General features: G+C 38.8%; 1 protein-coding gene across 2 annotated transcripts in view; it reads left to right on the top strand.

Annotated features, from left to right (window-relative positions):
• Positions 1 to 20,859, top strand: part of Cad96Cb (protocadherin Fat 4-like Cad96Ca) — a 244,023-nt gene that overhangs the window by 54,160 nt on the left and 169,004 nt on the right. The window lies entirely within an intron of this gene.

Raw genomic sequence — 20,859 nt, 5'->3', positions numbered from 1 at the left:
ATCGCTCATCTCCATCTTCGCAAATTAGCCAAAAGTGGCACAAAAAGCGAAGTAAAATAAAGGAAATCAAAATAAAAATAATAAAATCTTGGCATCGGGGGAGTATCTGTGATACTCTGCACGAAACCGTCGTTGAACTGAAATAATGGATCCCATTGGTTGTCATTTTCACTTTCCACTTCCTGGAACGATACAAAATAAACGAATCCTTACTATCCATTACCTATTTAAAATTTCCACAGTTAAGCTATCATGTACCACCTACCACAGTGTACTTGCCTGCATATTGTGTTTAATATAAGTATTTGAAATTAGGGCGTTTCAATTCGGACACCCGGTATTTTGAGTATATAGCAGATCTCTTGCTTGTAGGCTAGGTTAGCAGTTACACAGGTGTGAGTAATGTCAACCGTTTCAAACGCCAATCCATCATCCTCCCCCGAGGCAATTAGTAGGATTTCCTGACTTGGAAAGACATTTCACTGAAATATCCAACTGGTATAGACAGTTCCTGAGATGGCACTGCTTTCCTTGGGATTTCCATAGTTCCTGAATTGGGATGTCCCAAATAGAGAATAAATCTTACTAAATTTGGTAATTTTGACCAAACCTTTGGTAACTAAACAAATGTGTACATTTACTAAAACAACTTGTTACTGGTGAACAGTCATTTCTTTGTCGAGTATTTAAACAAATGTTTGGTTTCTGGAAACTTTTTGGTTTGTTTTGTTCCAAACATTTTTTTTTCTGTGTAGCAACGAAAACCAAATTTTCACCTTTATCGAATACCCGTTGCTTATGAAATTAAATCCTTGGTGCTAACCGAACCATTACTTGGCCGGCATCCATCGCCCTCGACAGTCATTGGCTAACGGGTCATGAGTGTGAGATGTTTGTTTATGAATTGAGGTTAATGGGCAAATACCTGCCTGCGATGAGCTACAACCAGCACACACAAAGGGCTGTAAAATTGTTGGAATGGCAGAAGCAACGTGTAAACAAAGGTGTAATGAGTGGAGCATATGGAGGTGATGGGATGTCGCCACGTAGTCAGGGCTGTTCCCCAAGGTTGGCGACATGAAATACACCAGGTGCTAATTTTTACTGTAATAGTTAAGTGATCGGCAGTGGCGTCTTTGGAAATTCCTTCCCTTTCGAGAAACCGCTACGATATTTCAAATTCTGTAAAATGTCATCCGTTTAGAATTTAATTCATTAAATTATTACATAATTTAATTCGAGTTATTCCTCGTGTGTTGCTTTCGCTGTTGTTCGCATAGTTCAATTGCTACGTAAGCCTATTTCCCATCCCAGATAGTAAGGTGAACAAATATTCAGTATTAACCGGGACAGCCCCTTTTTTGAGTCTGTCCCGATATTTGCCAAAACCTAAAACGGTGACTTATCGCCATAGAATTACTGCAACAATGCACCTTTTACACTTTTACTACCAACCATGGCATAGAAACGCCAGAAATATAGGGAAATTGGAAGCTGGAAAAAGACATCAACTAGTGATTGGTGAATAAAAATTATTTCACATTTCAATGTGCAATATTCCTATTTTCTTAAACTATCGGGAGGGCCTTCCCGATGGCGCTATGGTTGCACCGCGGCCTTGTAATTAAGGGGTCCCGGGTTCGATTCCCGGTGGAGGCACATAGTGGTTCGGATCCCACTTTAAACTGTAGGTTTAAATCAATTAAACTATTGGAGTTTTTTCTCGGTTTATCTTGAACTGATGCTCCCACTGAATGAGTGTTTTCGTACATGAATGGTTTGTGTACAAATGTCAAGAAAATACTTTGAAATTACCTAGGTATGGTGATTAATAAGGTGAAGTTTAATCACGCTGTGTAAACAGTTACAAAATGTTATTTGAGAAGAGGGATGTACCGAAGAAGATCTTTTGATCGGCAAAATAACAATAAATGGCTTCTAATTCTAAAGAACTGCTTGGTTGGAGTGCAGTGCATACCACCATATTCTGTTATTAACACAATATTTATTTATGCAATTTGTTTTTAAACATAATTATTTATGACGAAGAAGTTATTACATTAAAATGTGTACATTTTGTCGTCCAGTTTTGTGAAGGAAAATATGAAATCTGGCCACCTAAGGTATAAGCCAAGGGAAGTCAAGCAAAAATATTCTCGTGAATGCTCCAGAAGGAATTCTAAACTTTTCAGGTTTTGGAATATCACAGCGGTTTTTCGAGAGAAGAGAAATTTTCGAAAATTACTGCTAGCTCAAGTTGGAGGTCCAGTTAGTTTTTTTCTATATATTCTATTGTGGTTTGGCTATTCGCGACGATGTAATTGATTGATTGATTGATTGGAATTAGAAGTGTCGATGAAACTATCGGAAGAATGCATTGCTTTGACTCGGGGGTGAAGTCGTCTTGTACGTTAACTCGTAGGTAGGCTTGCTTTTAGGATCCAAAAAAGAATCGCGTGTTACCCAACGGCGTACTTTAGTAGCTGAGGAGGAGTCCGAAACCTTGTTTCGCAACTCAGGGTGCATGTAACGGATGGGCAGTGCACGGAGACTCCAATTGGAAAGTGCAGTTGACCTCTTCCCCCGCAAGGTCCGTCCGTGCAGATGACATTCGATTGTTCCTGCTGCATCCGGATGTGTCGTAATCCGATGTCCGGTCCGATTTTGTAATTCCTCATTCCCTTTTTCACAGCCCCTGCCTGCTTTAATTCCAGACGGGCCTTCTCTCTTTGTTTGTAGCCTTTGTTTACGATGCAGGATTCGAAACGAGCGATTAAGTTTTACATGAGACCGCGGGTAGACGACATGGGGATTTGTGTCCTAAAGTTAAAATAATTGCATAGGTTTAAATAGGAAGTGCCACTCCTACTTTTAATAGACTCAAAGAACAAACGTGATCGCGCAGAAACAAATTTACCTCACGCACGTAAATTAAGACAATTTTTTTTTTTTTAAAAAAAATCTTGGTGTTGATTGTCACGAACTTGCAGAATATTTATTTGTGGCCATCGTATTGGAGCACATGGTAGCCAGTAACGAGGGATAGACAAGGGAGGAGGAAGCCTACGGCTCCATTGACATTGTTCTTTTTAAAGACAACAAGGTCAGAATATACGAGAGAAACCAGCTCTGATGGCTAACAAACAAGACAAGAGAAAAATTTGTTTTGCTAAATTAATTGAAACTCTTTCAGGATATTTCTATGCATTTCACGCAAATTTATTAAACAACCTGCAATATGAAAGCGAAATTCCCACTTGACGTATATATCAGGGTTGTTAAAAGGTGCAGGAATTTTAAATTAATTCAATTCCGATCCAGGAGAGAATATCAGCAAGCGCAAATCAGTTCTGGACCGTATAGAACCTTTTTATTTGTAAAGTATATCAATTCGGTCCAGGATTTTTTTCCGGATGAATTTAAATGCGAACCAGGAACCTTTTTTCCGGATCAGTGTAAATAGAGCCAAGATTAAAAAAAGGTAAAGTGCTCCCCTGTGCATAGCACCACGCCATGTAGGCGTACAGAGGGTGTTGGGGTAACGCCCCACACTTTCTTGATCCGGTCGTGAGTGGGGGTGATGTGATCAGCATCACGCCCCTGGCCGCCTTTACCCCCCAGGGTTTCCCCCAGGTACCCATGTTATTTGACGCTGGGTGGGCGCCGGGGCCGCTTCCAACGTTCCCGGATTTGAACCGGCCGGGGATCGAAACCGGGACCTTTAGCATGGTAGTCAGTCGCGTTACCGACTTTTTTTTTCTTATTAAAGGAAAGCCCCTAAGCGGAAGCTTCCCCCATCACACTTCATTCACTCATATCATTTTCTTCAAATCTCAATTTCAGGACTTTTCAGGACAATCACAAACATTCATGTCCGAGCCGGGATTCGAACCCTGGCGTCATAGCGCGATGTGCTAACCACTCCGTCACGGGGGCCGACATCCTGAGCCACCGCGGCCACAATACGGAACTTGGACCGAATTTAAATTGTGCGAGAATAAAAGGTTCCGCTCTTGTTACAGAACACAATAAAATCCATTACAATTTATGGTTGCAGGATCTTCAACAACCCTGGTACGCGTCACCGGTAAAGAAATCTCGGTACCTACCTTAAACGCAGCTCCAATCGTAACAATGAGAGCAGGGGTTTCTACGCGTTACCTATAACAATAAGTAGATCAGCATCGACATGACTTTGAAGGTGACGTCCGAGTCTTGCGTGACCAATCAGAGATGGCAACCGCAGAAAGAGAGAGAGAGCTTTCCCCGCGTTCAGCATCCTTATCTCGAAAATTCCACCGAGACGCTGCGGTTTCTGATGGTCGTAGCTATTAAGGCGTTACGTTATGAATCCATTTACCTTATCCCCCCCCCCCTCCTCATTGGCCGCTGTCTTTGCGGTCGCGATGGCTCAAGCTTGACTCGGGGCCACGGTTTTGGTAATTCAATTTTCTCTCTTTCTGATCTGGCAAGTTTCATCCAGTGTTGCCATACCAAAGAAAATTGTCCTCAGGGTGGTGAATTTGGGTGAAGAGCAGACTACGAAATCATTGAGGTCTCGGGTTCGATTCCCTGCCGGTCATTGGTGTTCTTTGTGAGTGCCCCTTCATCAGTTTCATCATATCACTCGTCCTCATCGTCGCGATTAGCCAAAATTGACAGAAAAGCGACGCTAAATAACAAATTATAAATAACATACAAACTTATTTAAAATATATATTATTAAATATAAATAAAGGAATTAATTAGTTACTTTTGTATAGTGTTGTCCACGGGACGAGACGGGACAGGCTTTTAAAAATTCGAGACGAGACGACATTGACCATGTGTCATAAGACAAACGAATATTTTCGAGACGAGACAGCATTTCCACGAGACTTCCACGAGACGAGACAGGCCAAAGTCTCGTCTCGTGGGCAACACTACTTTTGTAGCTATATAAGAAATATTTACACGGTACCAAACTAATTCATTTACCAATTGGTTAGAAATGCCAAATTTACAAAATCGTTGAAATCGCTGTAGCCTATTGAGTGTAAGTTTTCATTTAGTTTTGATTTCTGTGAACATAAATCAATTATTTTCATATTTATAATTGTCTTGTATTCTTGTTTTACTTTTACTGCTTATTTTAAATAATATGATTGATGTGGGTCTAATACTGGGAGAGAGAAACTATGCAAGACTTGCAACCGCACACAGAAACAGACACTATCCTTCGTTCATTTGTGAGTTTTCGATGTTTTCATTATCACATGAACTTATAATCTCTTATTCCCTTCTTATTGTCATCTATTCAGTAAAACCTATAATATTCATCGTGAATGAATAGAAACAGTAATAATTATTTTTCCACTACTAACAACAATAATCATAAAAATAGTAATAATAGTTAATAGAAGTTTATTTTGTTAATGAGTTGAATATTGCCAATCTTCGTGGCGGTGTGGTTAGGACAGCTCTATGTGAGTGTACCTTCATGAATTTTAACATATCACTAATTCTCATGGTCACGATTAGCCAGAAGTAGCAAAAAAGCGACAGAAAATAGCCTATCGATCAATCAACGATTACAGTTTTTAAGAAAAATGTAAAATGTGGATGATAAATGAAATTTTGGGCCTCTTAACTTGCTCCAGCCAATCATAGAACAGATACAGCTAAATTCTTGGTGAATTCTAATTGAACCGGCGAGACCAAGAAGGGAAAGATTCCACATTTTGAACAAAATGGGCTGAATACTTTGAATACATATCAGAGCTGAAATAAAGGTTTTAAAAACAAACCACATATGGAATATTGTTACTATGGTTATGACGAATAAGTTTGTAATTGTAAGTTTCTTGATCTGGCTTTTAGTTTTGGTTGCTATGAGGGTTTTTTCTGATTTCCCGAAAGTAAGGTCGAGTGGAATATTTCCCTTCTTTGTCTCACCGATTCAATTACATATTTAATTTATGATGGAGATAGCATTGTACCCGGGGACTTCAATAAAGCAGGTTAAACATATTATATCCTGAAACCGAATTATTAAAGGAAAATCGCGCTTTCTGGCTTTGGCAACACTGATTTTCATCTTGTGTAGTGGATAATGATCCGGGTCACGTTACAGATGTCACGGTGTCCAGCCTCGCGAAGGATGGTAAAAGGAAAACAATTGAATGGTCAGGGCTCATGATTGAATCATGTCGGTGAGTTTATGAGGTCTCGAAGGTCTTCACGTACACCATTACTGGTTTTTGCTATTTCTGCTCTCTTGCACACGTTTTGGATCTGCTGGATTAGTTTTTTCCCTCCACTTTATTCCTTTTTATTCCGACCTAATTTGTTCTCAATATACTGTATCGTCTCTTTAATATGATTTCCAACGGTTTCGCAGATGGAACGAAAAAACGAGTTCGTTATGTTGTAAAGTCTTTTGTTGGCCCCATCTTTTTTTCTTGCTCGATTCATGTTACTTTTCCGCACTCATATTCGTTACTGCCTTTCAAATTTTGTCACTTCGTTTATTTTTATTATTTCTATTTCCGATGTGATTTTCATCTCTTCCCTGTGTCCACAGATGGCGACAAGATCTGTAAGGATCTATGAAGGGTGTAATGTGTATTTAATCGGAAAACAGTCATTTATATATTAGCCCCGTCCAGTGTGCTGCACTTGTTGACACTAGGTGTAGTGCAGGTCAGTGGCGCATACTGAATCCCAAGATATGGGCTATCTCACTATGTCACGTGGTCCTAGGCTATGAATAGAAATACATTTACCAACTCCTAAGAAATCAGGTTGCCAACTCATAAAAAATCAGGTTGCCAACTCATAAGAAATCATGTTGCCAACTCCAGAATCACCATCATCATCTCACTGATATGAATAATGTTATTTACAATTTCTGATGGATTTTTCTCTTTTATTTTATTCTCTAGACCAGTGGTTTCCAACTTCAAAAGGTCCGAGGGCCAAAATTATATCCAGCAGTTGATTGGCGGGCCGCATTTTTTCTGGGGGGGGGGAATTAAAATTACAAAAATTTTAAGTACTGAACAGAAAATTGAGGTCGATCTGCTTCTTTTATTAAAGTTGGAATGTTCACTTCAATCTCTGTATTTGTAAGTCTCAGAAGGTGAAGCAGTGAAGAATCTGCCAGTGGGCTTCTGTAGCGGTTCTTGATGAACTTCATTGAAGAAAAACACTTTCACACGTGTATGTGCTGCCGAACATTGATGTCATTCTTTGCCCAAAACTACGAAGGTTTGAAAAGCGTTCCTTTTAAAGGTATTTGAAAAACTCGGGCCCATTTTCTTGCCTAGTTTGAAGGAACACATCGCCTTGCAAATCACACAATTCAAGTTGGAGAGAAGCTTCTTGTTCTTCGATGTTAGCGCCAAGAGAATTGCTAAATAGTTGGATGCTGCTTTTAAGTTCTTCAAAATCTTTAAATCTGGAGTCAAACTCATCCATTATTTCTTCAATGTTTGGGCTGAATTCAGAAAAGTCCAGTGTTTCTTCATCTTCTGCTAGCCGCCGACAGCTTGGAAAATGGACCAGGTTATTCCTCTCCAAAGTAACGTTGAAAATCTTCAGTTTATTACGAAACCCATTTATGTTTTCCATTAAATCTGACACCAGCTGGTTTCTTCCCTGCAATTTCGCATAGCGAAGATGTGGGAAGCGGGCAAGTTCATTCCGCATAGCGAAGGGGTTGAATGCATGGTGTGAAGAGAACGTTACGTCACTTTAGATTCTTCTGATGATCATTATTGACTGTAAAATCAATTCTACCTGTAATATTGTCTTTCTTCACAGAACTTCCGTTCCTTCAGTAAAAATAGAACGTATTTTAATAAAAATACATAAAATTAATGTATTTTGCAAACTGGCTTCGCGGGCCGCCAGTTGGAAACCCCTGCTCTAGACTTCAGGCTTCGCAGATAGCCTAACTAGCCCAGAATATACGCTCCTGGTGCAGGTGTATACCGCTGTCAGGCTGGTGCAAGAAAACGACGTTCAACCAAGTAGACGGATAGCGGTGTTCAAGTTCAGAAGATTCTGTCTGATGTTTGAACGTTCATTTGATTAGTTAGCACGCACCACGTGGTCATACACCACACACACTGCACCGCTCCATACGCCACACATTACACGAAACCACAAAATGAGCGGTGAGCTTGGCAGGCCACTTCCAAGAGTGGAACATCTCATAAAACCTGGAAGGTGTAAAGCGGAAGAAAATGTTTTCCTTCTTTTGTTTTTCTTTTAAAGAAACGAGAGTAGCACTAACAAGTACAAGTGTGAATGGAATTAAATGAATTGTAACGAATTAAAAACTTCGTTAAAAAGACTAGGGAAGTGTGCATGGACGTCCGCAGCATTTTTTCCAGGGAGGGGCAAGGAAGGTATTTTTTTCCAGGGGGGGCAACATGGCATATTTTCCCCAATAATAGTGTTCATCCCTCAAAAAACATTGCTTAAATTTGAATTTATAATGTTCGTGCAATAATTAACTCACATTATTGTGGCTGAAATTAAATTATATGTGTGAAGTATGTAATTTTTGGTTGACTTTCGTTTTCCAGGGGGGGGCCTTGCCCCCCTTCCGGACGCCCATGGAAGTGTGAGAGAAAGGCAGAAGAATGTGTTCGCAATTAGGTCACAGCCCCTTCGAGGTAATTTGGTACTATTCTTCTTCAGGCAGGAAATGTTCGCAACTAGGACTGTTCGCAAGTAGGACTGTTCGCAACTAGGACTGTTTGCAACTAGGACTGTTTGCAAGTAGGACTGTTTGCAACTAGGACTGTTCGCAAGTAGGACTGTTCGCAACTAGGACTGTTCGCAACTAGGACTGTTCGCAATTAGGACGACACCCTCAAAAGGTCACTCCTTACTCCCGGGGCTATATCACGAGACAAGAGCAGTAACGCCCTTATATCGAGACGAGGCTTTCGGGAATTACGAATTCTCATGACAGTAAATAAAGAGAGCATCAAAGATTAATGGTTGCCATGGAAACACGCGTACAAAAAGTAAAATTCCGACAAGGATGCGTCCGCCACAGAAAAACCTGGCCTCTTCATCTGACGTATTGCAACCGGGGCGAAATCTCTCAACCAGTTGTTGCTCTTGATTTATTGCTCCTTTGCCGGAGGCTGCGTGAAGGTGCGATCGGAAGATCCATCGGTTGAGAAGTGGCTAATGAAGGAGACGGGAGATCGTGGAAGGGATGCTGCTAACAGAAGAGATCTCGGCGCCTCGTTTTCACGCGGTTCTGAAAAGAAGCAGCTGATCTTCTGTTGGCGCCGTCGCTTCCTGTATCTGCCTCCGGGGGAGATGCTGTGGATGTCTCCGGGGTGTGAGATGAGATGAGAAAGTCATCTTCCACACATACACACATTCATCTACGTACGCATTAAGGACGATCGTGAGACTCGGAAGAGAAGGCACAGCCAAATGATGAGGAAGAAGAACAATGATGATTTGATGAAGGGACACTTAGAAAGAGCACCCATGCACAGGCCGGAATTCGAACCGGGACCCTCTGCGTCGTAGAGCGCTACGCTAACTACTCTGCCGCGGAGGTCGGCACACCTCGTTCAAGACAAAGCTTTAACAGTTAAGGGGAAAACTTTACCACAGATAAAGGTATCTCTGATTTTACTCATAAAGGTTTATGTTGTATGACCTCTCACATAAAAAAATGGATTTTTCAAAATTGTGCAACCATTCTTTTTGGATTAAATTGTAGAATATGAAAAAGACATAACCTTGGTCCTGCTTTTTACACTTTTTCAGTCTAACGCAATGTACTTTTGTTACTACTTTCGAGTACTAACTGAACTGTATTTCTCATATTGGCAGTAAAAATAATAAACTTTCTGTTTTTGTAGCTTGAAATGCATAATTCCAATTTTCCGAGGGGGGCGTTAGCGGACAATTTCGATCCCCCCCCCATCGCGACGGCCATGTTTACCACCAATATATTTACTTTACAAGTACGATGAACAAAATATATTATGAGGTAGATATCTTTTTTATACCGGGTGTTCCGTTCAAATCTCCCTAATTTCAATTAATCGTAGGAAAGAAAGTATGAATGATAGAGCAATGAAATTGCAGAGAATTGAAGAAAAACTTACATGTGCCCATTGGTAGCACGAACAATATCCAGTCTGTATTCAACTTCTTGCCATGTTCTCTCCAACATGTCCCCTGTTACTGTTGCAATCGTATCACGTATGCGGGTTCGTAACTCTGGGATGTTATTCACTGGAGTCGCAAACACTCGATCCTTGACGTAACCCCAGAGGAAGAAGTCTAGCGGAGTGTCAGGTCGAATTTCTTCTACCTTTCCCTCAGACACACGACGGCGAGCTCCAGTAGATTGTTTTAGGTCACTGCCGGTTGTTAGAAACTTACTAAACCACAGCCTAATTGATTTAGCATCAGGTGCAACTCCTCCGTACACTCGTCTGAAATTTCGTTGCGTTCCAATCACAGATTTTGTCTCAGCATACCACACCACTGCCTAAGCATTGTTGAACAGTCGCCATTTTTATTTATGCGACCATGGCGCTGCGTAGTGAGCAAACGGACAACTTCAAGTCATGAAAACAAAACTTGAAGATCTGGCCTTTCATTTCGTGTTACAGTTATTTCACAATTCATCGTACTTCGTTCACAGTAATTAATTGAAATTAGGGAGATTTGAACGGAGCACTCTGTACTACAGTATAACCGATTGTTATAGGACTTGTGGGTATTCTCTTTAAATTCCTGTATCTGGATCTTCCCACATAATTCAGGTGAAGGATTGTTGATTTAAGTCCACTTTATGCACAGTAAGGCTAATCCGGACTGAACCTACAGTTTAAAGTGGGATCTGAACCACTATGTGCCTCCACCGGGTATCGAACCCGGGACCCCTTGATTACAAGGCGACTACGTTACCACTACGCCAACAGAGAGGCCTTCAGGTGAAGGAGACTTGTCAAGGGACTCCTCATAATTGTTTATCATAAACTAACTAACTCCCTAGTCTTCTTAAACCCGAAGGTTCATGGCTTCAGCAACACAGGCCTTCCATCTTTCCCTATCTTGAGCAAGATCTATATACTCTTTTCCATCCCTACGTTGTCCCTCCATCTTCGTCTTGGCCTTCCTACAGGTCTTTTACCATCAGGTTTCCCAACAAGAATCCTGTAATCTCCTCTTTCCTCTCCCATTCGTACCACGTGGCCTGCCCACCTAAGTCGTCTTGATTTAATTATTCTAATAATATCTGGACATGAATACAAATTATGTAGTTCTAAATTATGTAACCTTCTCCACTCACCTGTCTCCTCATCCCTTTTAGGTCCAAAGATTTTAAGGATCTTATTTTCAAATACTCTCAATTTATGTTCCTCTTTCAATGTAAGGGACCAAGTTTCACATCCATATAATACTACAGGCAAAATTACTGTTTTGTATATTTTAACTTTTAGTTTCTTAGATATTAAACGAGAAGACAAAAGTTTATGAAGAGAGAAGTAACATGCATTTCCTGAATTAAGCCTACTTTTTATTTCCTCTTTAATATAGTTTTCATTTGTTAATATTACTCCTAAGTATTTGAATTTGGAAACTGGTTCAAACGAATTGTTATCAATAATTAGATTTTGATTATTACCTAACACTTGGTTTCGGCCTGTAAGCATATATTTAGTTTTCTCTTTGTTAACTTCCAAACCTATCTCTTTAGCAGTTTTGAAAAATATTTTAGCATTATTCTTAATTGTATTCACATCATCCCCCAGTAAGTCTACATCATCTGCATATGCTAACAACTGAGTCACACCATTTAATTTTAGTCCTTCTTTAGTTTCTTTTACCTTCCTAACAGCATATTCTAAGGCAAAATTAAAGAACAATGGAGATAATGCATCTCCTTGTTTTAACCCATCATGAATTGTAAATTTGTCAGACATATTAATAATACCCACACGAATTTTACTTTCTGTTTCACTGGTGCATATTTTTATCATACTAACAAGCTTCTTAGGTATTCCAAACTCTACTAATATATTATATAATTTATCTCTTTTGACCGAATCATATGCTTTTTTGAAATCGATGAATAGCTGATGGACATTTCGATTATATTCCCACTTTTTTCAAGTGTCTGTCTGATGTGAAAAATTTGATCTGTAGTTGATCTGTTACGTTTAAATCCACATTGATAATCACCTATAATTTCATTAGCATATGGGGTTAGTCTTGTTAAAAGCATGTTAGACAATATTTTGTATGTTGTTGAGAGTAGAGAAATTCCACGGTAATTATTGCAGTTCATTTTATCACCTTTGTTAAACACAGGAACAATTATGGATTCTTTCCACTGTTGAGGGATTTCTTCTCTATTCCATATTAAACAAATTAATTTATGAATTTGATATATTAATGAATGTCCACCATATTTAATTAACTCAGCTGGTATTAAATCAATGCCAGGTGCTTTGTTATTCTTTAGCCTTTTAATAGCATCTTTAACTTCAGTCAAGTTAGGTTCTGGAACTAAAGGTTCTGCTGTGTGTACTTCATTTACTTCTGATTTATCTCCTACATGGACATTTAAAAGGTCATTAAAGTAGTTTTTCCATCTATTTAGAATATTGCTTGGGTCAGCTAGAAAATCACCATCTTTATCTTTTATCAAGTTTACTTTAGGTTGCCACCCCTTTCTAAACTCATTTACACCTTTATATAAATCTCTGATATTTTTATTTTTGCTGTTTGTTTCAATTTCGTTAATTTTGCTTTTCAAGTTATCTCTTTTTTTACTTCTAAATGTGTGTATCGTCAGAGTTATTTAACCACCTAAGTCTAGCCTGATTTCTTATTTCTATTAGATTATGACATTCATTATCAAACCATGGCTTACTTTTTCTCGGTTTATGGTATCCTATACGTTCTTTAGCTGCTGATTCTATTGCATTACGTATGTGCTCCCAATTCTTATTTACGTATGTTTCATTTATATTTTCATCATCATTTAAATCCTGCAAAACATCAAATCTATTTGACAGTTTAATTTGGTAATCTTTCTTAATTCTTTCATCAGTAAACTTTCGTGTATCAAATTTTATAACTTTTAGATTTTCTTGCTTATGATTTATCACTGAGAGTCTTTCTCTTAATTTAGCAATTACTAAATAATGGTCACTGGCACAGTCAGCACCTCTATGTGTACGAACGTCAATTATACTAGTATGCCTTCTCTTATCAATGAGAATATGATCTATCTGATTATGAGTTTTACCATCTGGAGAAGACCAGGTATATTTATGGATATCTTTATGTTTAAAAGTGGTACTTTTCACAATTAAATTCTTTGAGGTTGCAAAAGTAATCAATCTTATGCCATTATCATTACTTAATTCATGAAGACTTTCTTTATCAATCATGGGTTTAAATGTCTCTTCTTTGCCAATCTGTGCATTACAGTCACCTAACAGAATTTTCATATCATACTGAGAAAATTTATCAAAGACCTGTTCTAACTCTGTATAAAAATCATCTTTAGTATTATCATCTTTATCTTCCGTTGGTGCATGTATGTTTATTAAAATAATTTTACACCACCTACCCTGTAAAACTGCATATGATATCCTATCATTAATAAATTCTACTGTTTCAAGAGCCGAGATAATTCTATTATTTATGAAAAAGCCTATTCCAAAATTATGATTTTCAGTACCACCATAGAAAAAAGTATAATTTTTATTTTTACAATTCCCTTCTCCTGGTCACCTAACTTCCTGGACAGCTACTACATCTAATTTATACTTAACTATCTCATTAACTGTACACTGAAATGCCCCAGTCCGGTAAAGGCTCAGAACATTAGAGGTGCCTAATTTAATATCCTTAGTCCAGGGACCTCCCAAAGTAGTCCCCACCCGGAGATCCGAACGGGGGACTATTTTACCTCCGGAATATTTTACTGGGAACATCCATGGCCTTATATTGCTGTTTCTTGACATTCTTTTTTTACAATGTAGAGTTGTCAGCTCTACGCCTAACCCCCAATATGAATGGAGGAACTACTACACAAGACAAACACAAACACATTAGACAGCACAATTACTACACAAGACGAACAGAAACACATTAGACAGTACAACTACTACACAAGACACACACAAACACATCACAACCATAACACAATATAAACACACACACATCACAACTATAACACAATATAAACACACACACACCACAACTACTACACAATATAAACATAAACAAACTACACACCACAACTACTACATTATTGTTTAGCATTAATTAGAAATTCAGAAATAAACATTTTGTAAAAGGTTATTTTCGTTGCTTTATACAGCAAATCAGGTTTTGTGAAAAGGTGAAAATCCTGTTCGTAGCTTGAACGAAAGCAGGGAGCTCCTTGTTAAGCAAAATCAACTTCTATATGTTATAATACGTTTGAGTAATTCGTATAGTTGAGTAATTTTTGTTCGGGTATTTTTTTTTGTATCAAGATATTAAACCTAGGTCTTTCGTAATTGTATACAGATTTTCGCTGAGATTCTAAAAAATGCCACTTCGAATAAAAAGTTGCTGCTTCCTCCTCGTCGCGATTAACGTAGCGACGTAAAATAGTCAAAAACGAATGAAGGAGGAAAAGAAGTAACCTTATTTTCATTTCACCGTTGCCTCTGTTGGGTTAATTGAATATTTCATCGATTCAGTTATAGCCTACAGGTTCCGATGGGAAAACCTTCAGTCCCCGTGCCTTGACAAATGTGACCGCAAGGTCTTGCCCCGCGCCACAAATACGGTTCCACGCTCAGATACGTGATGCGGTGTTGGCCAGAGCCTCGCCTCTTCGAGCATTCCCTTGGTGGAGCTCGCTCGTGGCTAGGAAGGGACACGTAGGAGTGATGCGCTGCTTCCGGAAAGAGAGAGAGAAGGATATCTGGAAGGAAATGAAGACAGACGGTGACGAAACAATAAAAATACGGGATCGAGGAAGACAAAGATATATATATATATATAAATGACTAATCATTAGGGAGCGGAAGTTGATGACCTAAAAAATATAGGTACCTATATGACCGATAGAATGTCCTAAAAATGACGTAAAAAATGCAAAAAATGACCATTAAATTTGTTAGTTTCAGGTTAAAAATTGAAAGGAAAGGGAAATTAAACAAAATGCAATTTTGCTTTTTTTTAAAAAAAAGGTCAGCAAATGATATCACATGCATATTCAATTAAAATATGCAACGAGGATTTCCAATGGAAACAACCGAATAATTTTAAAACAATTTAATGAAAAAGTCGTATACACTGAATGAATTGGTGTAAAATACATTAATTCCCGCATCTTTGCCTGGTGATGTAGTGTGGTGTGTTTCTGTGGCACTGTAAAGAAAAAGAAAGTATGACGATCCACATAAGACTATTTTTGTTTAGAAATCGAGCAAATTGTATAAAAAATAGGGAAACCAAAATCAGGGACGCATCCGGGAAAGGGTTCATAGACACGCCCCCCCCCCCCCCCCCCAGGAATAAGTACGTCTGATGTCACTAGTTCAGCATTTCTTTTGCTTGTAAATATAGGCCTATGTTCACAAGGTGAAAAGACTCGAAGAAAATTAAAAGAAGTGACAAAATATGACGAAACAATACATCGAATATTGCGAAAACTGACGGGAAAATGACGAAAATCGGGGGAAATGACCTAAAACCTGAAAATTGGCAAAAAATGCAAAAAAATGCACTTTAAAACTACCTTTTTGGGTAGACGAAGTGTAATATTGTGCATATTTAATGGGCATCGTGTCCAAGATATCAGAAAAAAGATGACATTTCAACTTCCGCTGCCTACTAATCATTAACATTGTCCCCCCTCCTCTCTCTCGCTACTCCATTTCTTCCATTTTTATTTCCTTTCCTCGCTTTCCGATTCAGTCTCTACCTTGAATTTTCTTTTCTTTCATTGGTCCACTTGTTCCCAAAGTGTGCGTCGCTGGGCCGTGGCTGGCTTACAGGGGTGCCGCGAAATGTTCCAATATTTTCACTGAAATGACACTTATTCCAATGTTATGTGCTTATTTAGTACTTTTTGTGTGTGAAATGTTTCTGAATCTGAAGTATGTGTTTATTTTTTAACTTAAGGCAAGCAACCTAACCGCACTAACTGAGCGTTGCAAGTGTTAGATGGGACAACATTCTGACTTCTTGGGGCGCCGCAGATAAACTTGAAACAATAAGGGCGGCGTGAAACGAAAAGGTTTGGGAGCCACTGCGAGAATTCAAGGTAGAGGCGGAATCGGAAACCGAGGAAAAGAAATAAAAAAGGGGAAGAAGATAGGAAGGAGAGAAGAGAGAGAGAAATAAGGGACAGGAAATAACAGTAGCGCAAGAGAGAGACTAATAAGAGACATGACATGACAGCATCGTAAAAGAGGTAGAAATAAGTGGCAAAAATTGACAGCCTGCAAGAGAGAGAAGTTAGAGACAATAAATGACAGTAGAGAAACAGACGGACAACCGAGACAGAGAAGGAACAGACAATGAGAGCGAAAAATGAGAGAGAATTAAGGGACAGAAAAATGACAGTAGAGAGAGAGAGAGAGTGAAATAAAGAACAGAAAATGACAGTAGCAATAAAGATGAAGAGAAGGAAGAAGAATGACAGCGAAATTGGGGGAGATATAAGAGACGAAAAATGACAATAGGGAACAAAGAGATATACAAGGGACAGGAAATGACAGTAGCGTCAGAGAGAGAGAAAGAGAGTGAGAGAGAATGTTAATTGATAGTGGCAGAATCCGAGCGAGAGAAACAAAGAAAATCATAGAAAAATGAATGAAGAAGAGGAATTATCAAATCAATATGTAACAACATTAACGAGAAAAATGGAGAGGAAAAAGACCGTAAGGAAAGAAAAGAAAAAGGTAGAAGTAAGAAAGAGTGTAGAAACCAGGAAAGAACTAAACTAGAGAAGATGTAAGAGGGTGTGAGTCAAAAGGAATAAAAACAATAACGAGAAAGAGAAGTAAGAGAGTGGGGAGACATAGAGGGATAAAATACAGATAGAAATTAAAAAGAAAGAGAAAGAGAAAAAGAGAGAGAAGAGACAAAGCAATAGAAACATGTAACAAGAGAAGGAAAGAGGGAAGAAGCAATAAACAATTAAAAAACTTAAGAGTTACTTAAATATAAAACAAAGTAACTGAGACATTGTAACATTTCAGAAATATGACTTGACTCTTCAAGTGCTATGTGGGTTCTGCTCACCTAAATAGCTTAACACAGGAAATTTCAAAACAACGAATAAAAGAAAGATGGGAAAGAGGTATACAACGAGGAAGAAAAGAGAAGAGGGGAAAGTCCGAGATAAAGAGAGAAGGCAAAATAGGGAGGAGATTGAATGAGACGAAGAAAGGCGGAGTGAAAAAATGAGCGAAAATAAAGAATAGAAAAATAATCTTTCAATTAGGGTATTTTCCGTCGCTTTGCTTCCACTTTTGGCCAATCACGACGACGATATCATACGTCACAACCCGTATGGCGACCCAACACAATTCCTACAAAGAGTTATCCTGGCTGCAGGTCCAGACGCCAGGGTATGGTTAGCTTGCAAAATGCAGTCCTTGGTGTATACGTGGAAGAGTGGGTGCCTTCCAAAAGGAGCACCCCTTACACCCCACTCATGTGCGTGTGTATTTAAGCGAATGTTTTAAATAGCTAGATAACTTGAAAGACTGATTAATAGGGAAAGGATTTTAAGGTGCAAAATTATGGTCGGGAAATGGGAAAGAAGGTTCTGAAAGTGTTTTCAGAAAGGTACAAGAAAAGGTGCTGATAACGTGCCTTCATTCAACGCTCTCTCTTTCTGCGCCTTCTGTATATAATGCGCGCGGACCGCGTAGAGAACGGTGGCTCTGCCGAGTAGGTTTTGTTGAAGTTTGTGTTTTCTTTCGCTGGTTTTGCTACATTATCTTTGGAACTATTGGAGCTGCAATGATTATATTATACCATTTTGTAGCTCTCGTTCTGCTCTACAAAATGAGACAATAGGATTTCATGTAGCTACTCAAGAAGAGTGAAAACCATTTATTCTTCTGTGCATTTTTTTTAACAAATCGTGAAAGAAAAGAAAGAAAATGGTGCTGAAGGATCAAAGAGGGGGTAAAAATGGGTTAAATGTGCTAATCTCACGAAAAGGTGCAACAAAGTGTGTTGGTTTTTACTTGATTTCATGTCCTAAAATACATATCTCAAACCATCGGTATGAAAACAGCTATATTATTGGAAAGGTGCCGCACCTTAAAATCCGTTCCCAGTGGCGAAGCGTGACATTTTTACGTAGTCATCGCAAGACTTGCCAAACGTCAGGGTCAATCTTTCAACCCGGGAAGGGGAATGGGGAGGGGGCATTCCTACATTGATAATGATGATAACAGTGTTATTACATGACGTGTGAAGTAGAGATGGCTAAATCTATTCTTAATATATATATATATATATATATATACATGAAAAAATTGTTAAACTTCTCTCTCTGAAATTGGTAGTAGAATTTTTGAATCGAGATTTTTAGATTTTCCGGAATCCTGTTATTTTTGGCCATCCCTGGCGTGAAAGTAAGATATGCTAGGGAAAAGGTTCTGTTTGAGTAAGTATGTCTATCACCTCGAGAACAAAAATCTTGATCAATCTTGTCATTTGTAAGCATAGTAAACACAAAACAGCAGGAAGTACTTCGTGTTTTGTAAACCAAGAACATGTTTTCCCCCAAAAAATCTATATTTGAACCGCAGGATCCAAGAAAATTAAAATAAGAAATACTATAAAGAAAATATAATGGATCCAGAACTGCTTTTTTTTCCAGTTCTTTCTAGCACTAATCGTGGGGAAATTTATGCTTTTGCTTACTTATATGTCTTTCTATGTAGCATTACTTTCATCATGTATTCTGTGTAAGTTGCGTTGCGATGCTCTTCAATATGTTTTTTTTTCTCTTAAAAAACAAGAGCGTTGCATGCTTTACAGCACTGGACATTCTGAGAAGTTTCATCTTGATGTCACAGAAACCCTGCCGTGTTTGTAAACAAGGAGGCTGAAAAAAGAAGGTCTCTTATGACCAGACCTTCAAAAGCGGGGGAAAAGCGGTCGAAGGACTTTGGATTCGCAGACCTGCTGCGATGAGCTGGCCCGCCTGACACCATTGCACTCAACGGAGACGCAGCGGGACGGTTGGGCACGGGGGGACGGGGTGTAGAACTGGGCTCTCCTTTCGATGCGCTAAATTTAGCGAATCTCTTGCGTATTTCTAGCTGTTTAATGTTGTTACTTGACTAATTTCGTTCAAATATGCGAATATTCTGATTTATTTTTTCTTCTTCCCTAAAATATTTGAAAAGCAATATTTTTATTATTTTGCTTTGTCATCGCCGCATCTCCCGATGTCCGTTCCGTACTGATTATTAATCAGACTTGCATTGGGCCGATATAAACTGACGCGTTTGAACATGGCGGACTTAACAACCTACCACAACCAAATTTTCGATTGATTGTTTTCGTTTATCCACTTCGCTTTTTTGCCACTTTTGGATAATCTCGAAGATAAAGATGAGTGATGATGTAATGAAATTGATGAAGGGACACTCACAAAGAACACCTCAAGATTCGAACCCAGGACCTCTGGAATCGCAGCGCGCTGTGATAACCCACTCTACCACGGAGGTCGGCGCCAGAAATTTCAAAACTACACTTTTGGTTGAAAGGGGGCGGCGGGCAAGCCACTTTCTTCTCCCCCACAAATTCCTCAAGCACATACATTACATGTATAAAAATAGCTATCATTCATGTCAATCCTGTCCTTCTTCCAATTCATTTAAAGTTTGCGCTACTGACTGTGTTTTTGATGAGGGAGGTTAGAGATTTGGTATTTATACAGTTATTGAAAGAGAAAACATTCTTGCGAGAGATTTCTTATAACTAACTAACTCTCTAGCCTTCTTAAACCCGAAGGTTCTTGGCTGCAGCAACACAGGCCTTCCATCTGTTCCTATCTTGAGCAAGATCTATATACTCTTTTCCATCCCTACCGATTTCCTTTAGGTCCATATCAACGTTGTCCCTCCATCTTCGTCTTGGCCTTCCTATAGGTCTCTTACCATCAGGTTTCCCAACAAGAATCTTGTGAACTCCTCTTTCCTCTCCCATCCCTGCCACATGGCCTGCCCACCTAAGTCTTCTTGATTTAATTATTCTAATAATATCTGGACATGAATACAAATTATGTAGTTCTAAATTATGTAACCTTCTCCACTCACCTGTCTCCTCATCCCTTTAAGGTCCAAATATTTTCCTAAGGATCTTATTTTCAAATACTCTCAATTTATGTTCCTCTTTCAATGTAAGGGACCAAGTTTCACATCCATATAATACTACAGGCGAAATTACTGTTTTGTATATTTTAGTTTCTTAGATATTAAACGAGAAGACAAAACTTTATGAAGAGAGAAGTAACATGCATTTCCTGAATTAAGCCTAGATTTCGACTATGCTGCTATGTGAAAAAGTTTTGGTTAGGCGACGATTTTAGTGGGATTATGCGAAAACTTCGTGGAAAGGATGTTTGGAATTTTATACGCGTTTCCCACGTGTTTAATCGCAACAAATATTTTTTCAACAATCTGCCTTTCCTCATTAAATTGTTTTCTTTCCCCACTCCCCTTTCCACATAGTTTTCTCGCGTTTTGAATTCCTGGAATATGTGCTTTCACTTTGTTTAACTCACGCCGAACACTATTGCAATTTTTTTGTCTCATGAGGCTGAAAAATTAGACG

The sequence above is a fragment of the Lepisma saccharinum genome, chromosome 10, assembly GCF_977018435.1.
Source record: "Lepisma saccharinum chromosome 10, izLepSacc3.1, whole genome shotgun sequence".
Taxonomy (NCBI): domain Eukaryota; kingdom Metazoa; phylum Arthropoda; class Insecta; order Zygentoma; family Lepismatidae; genus Lepisma; species Lepisma saccharinum.
This window is presented reverse-complemented; position numbering and strand designations above follow the sequence as displayed.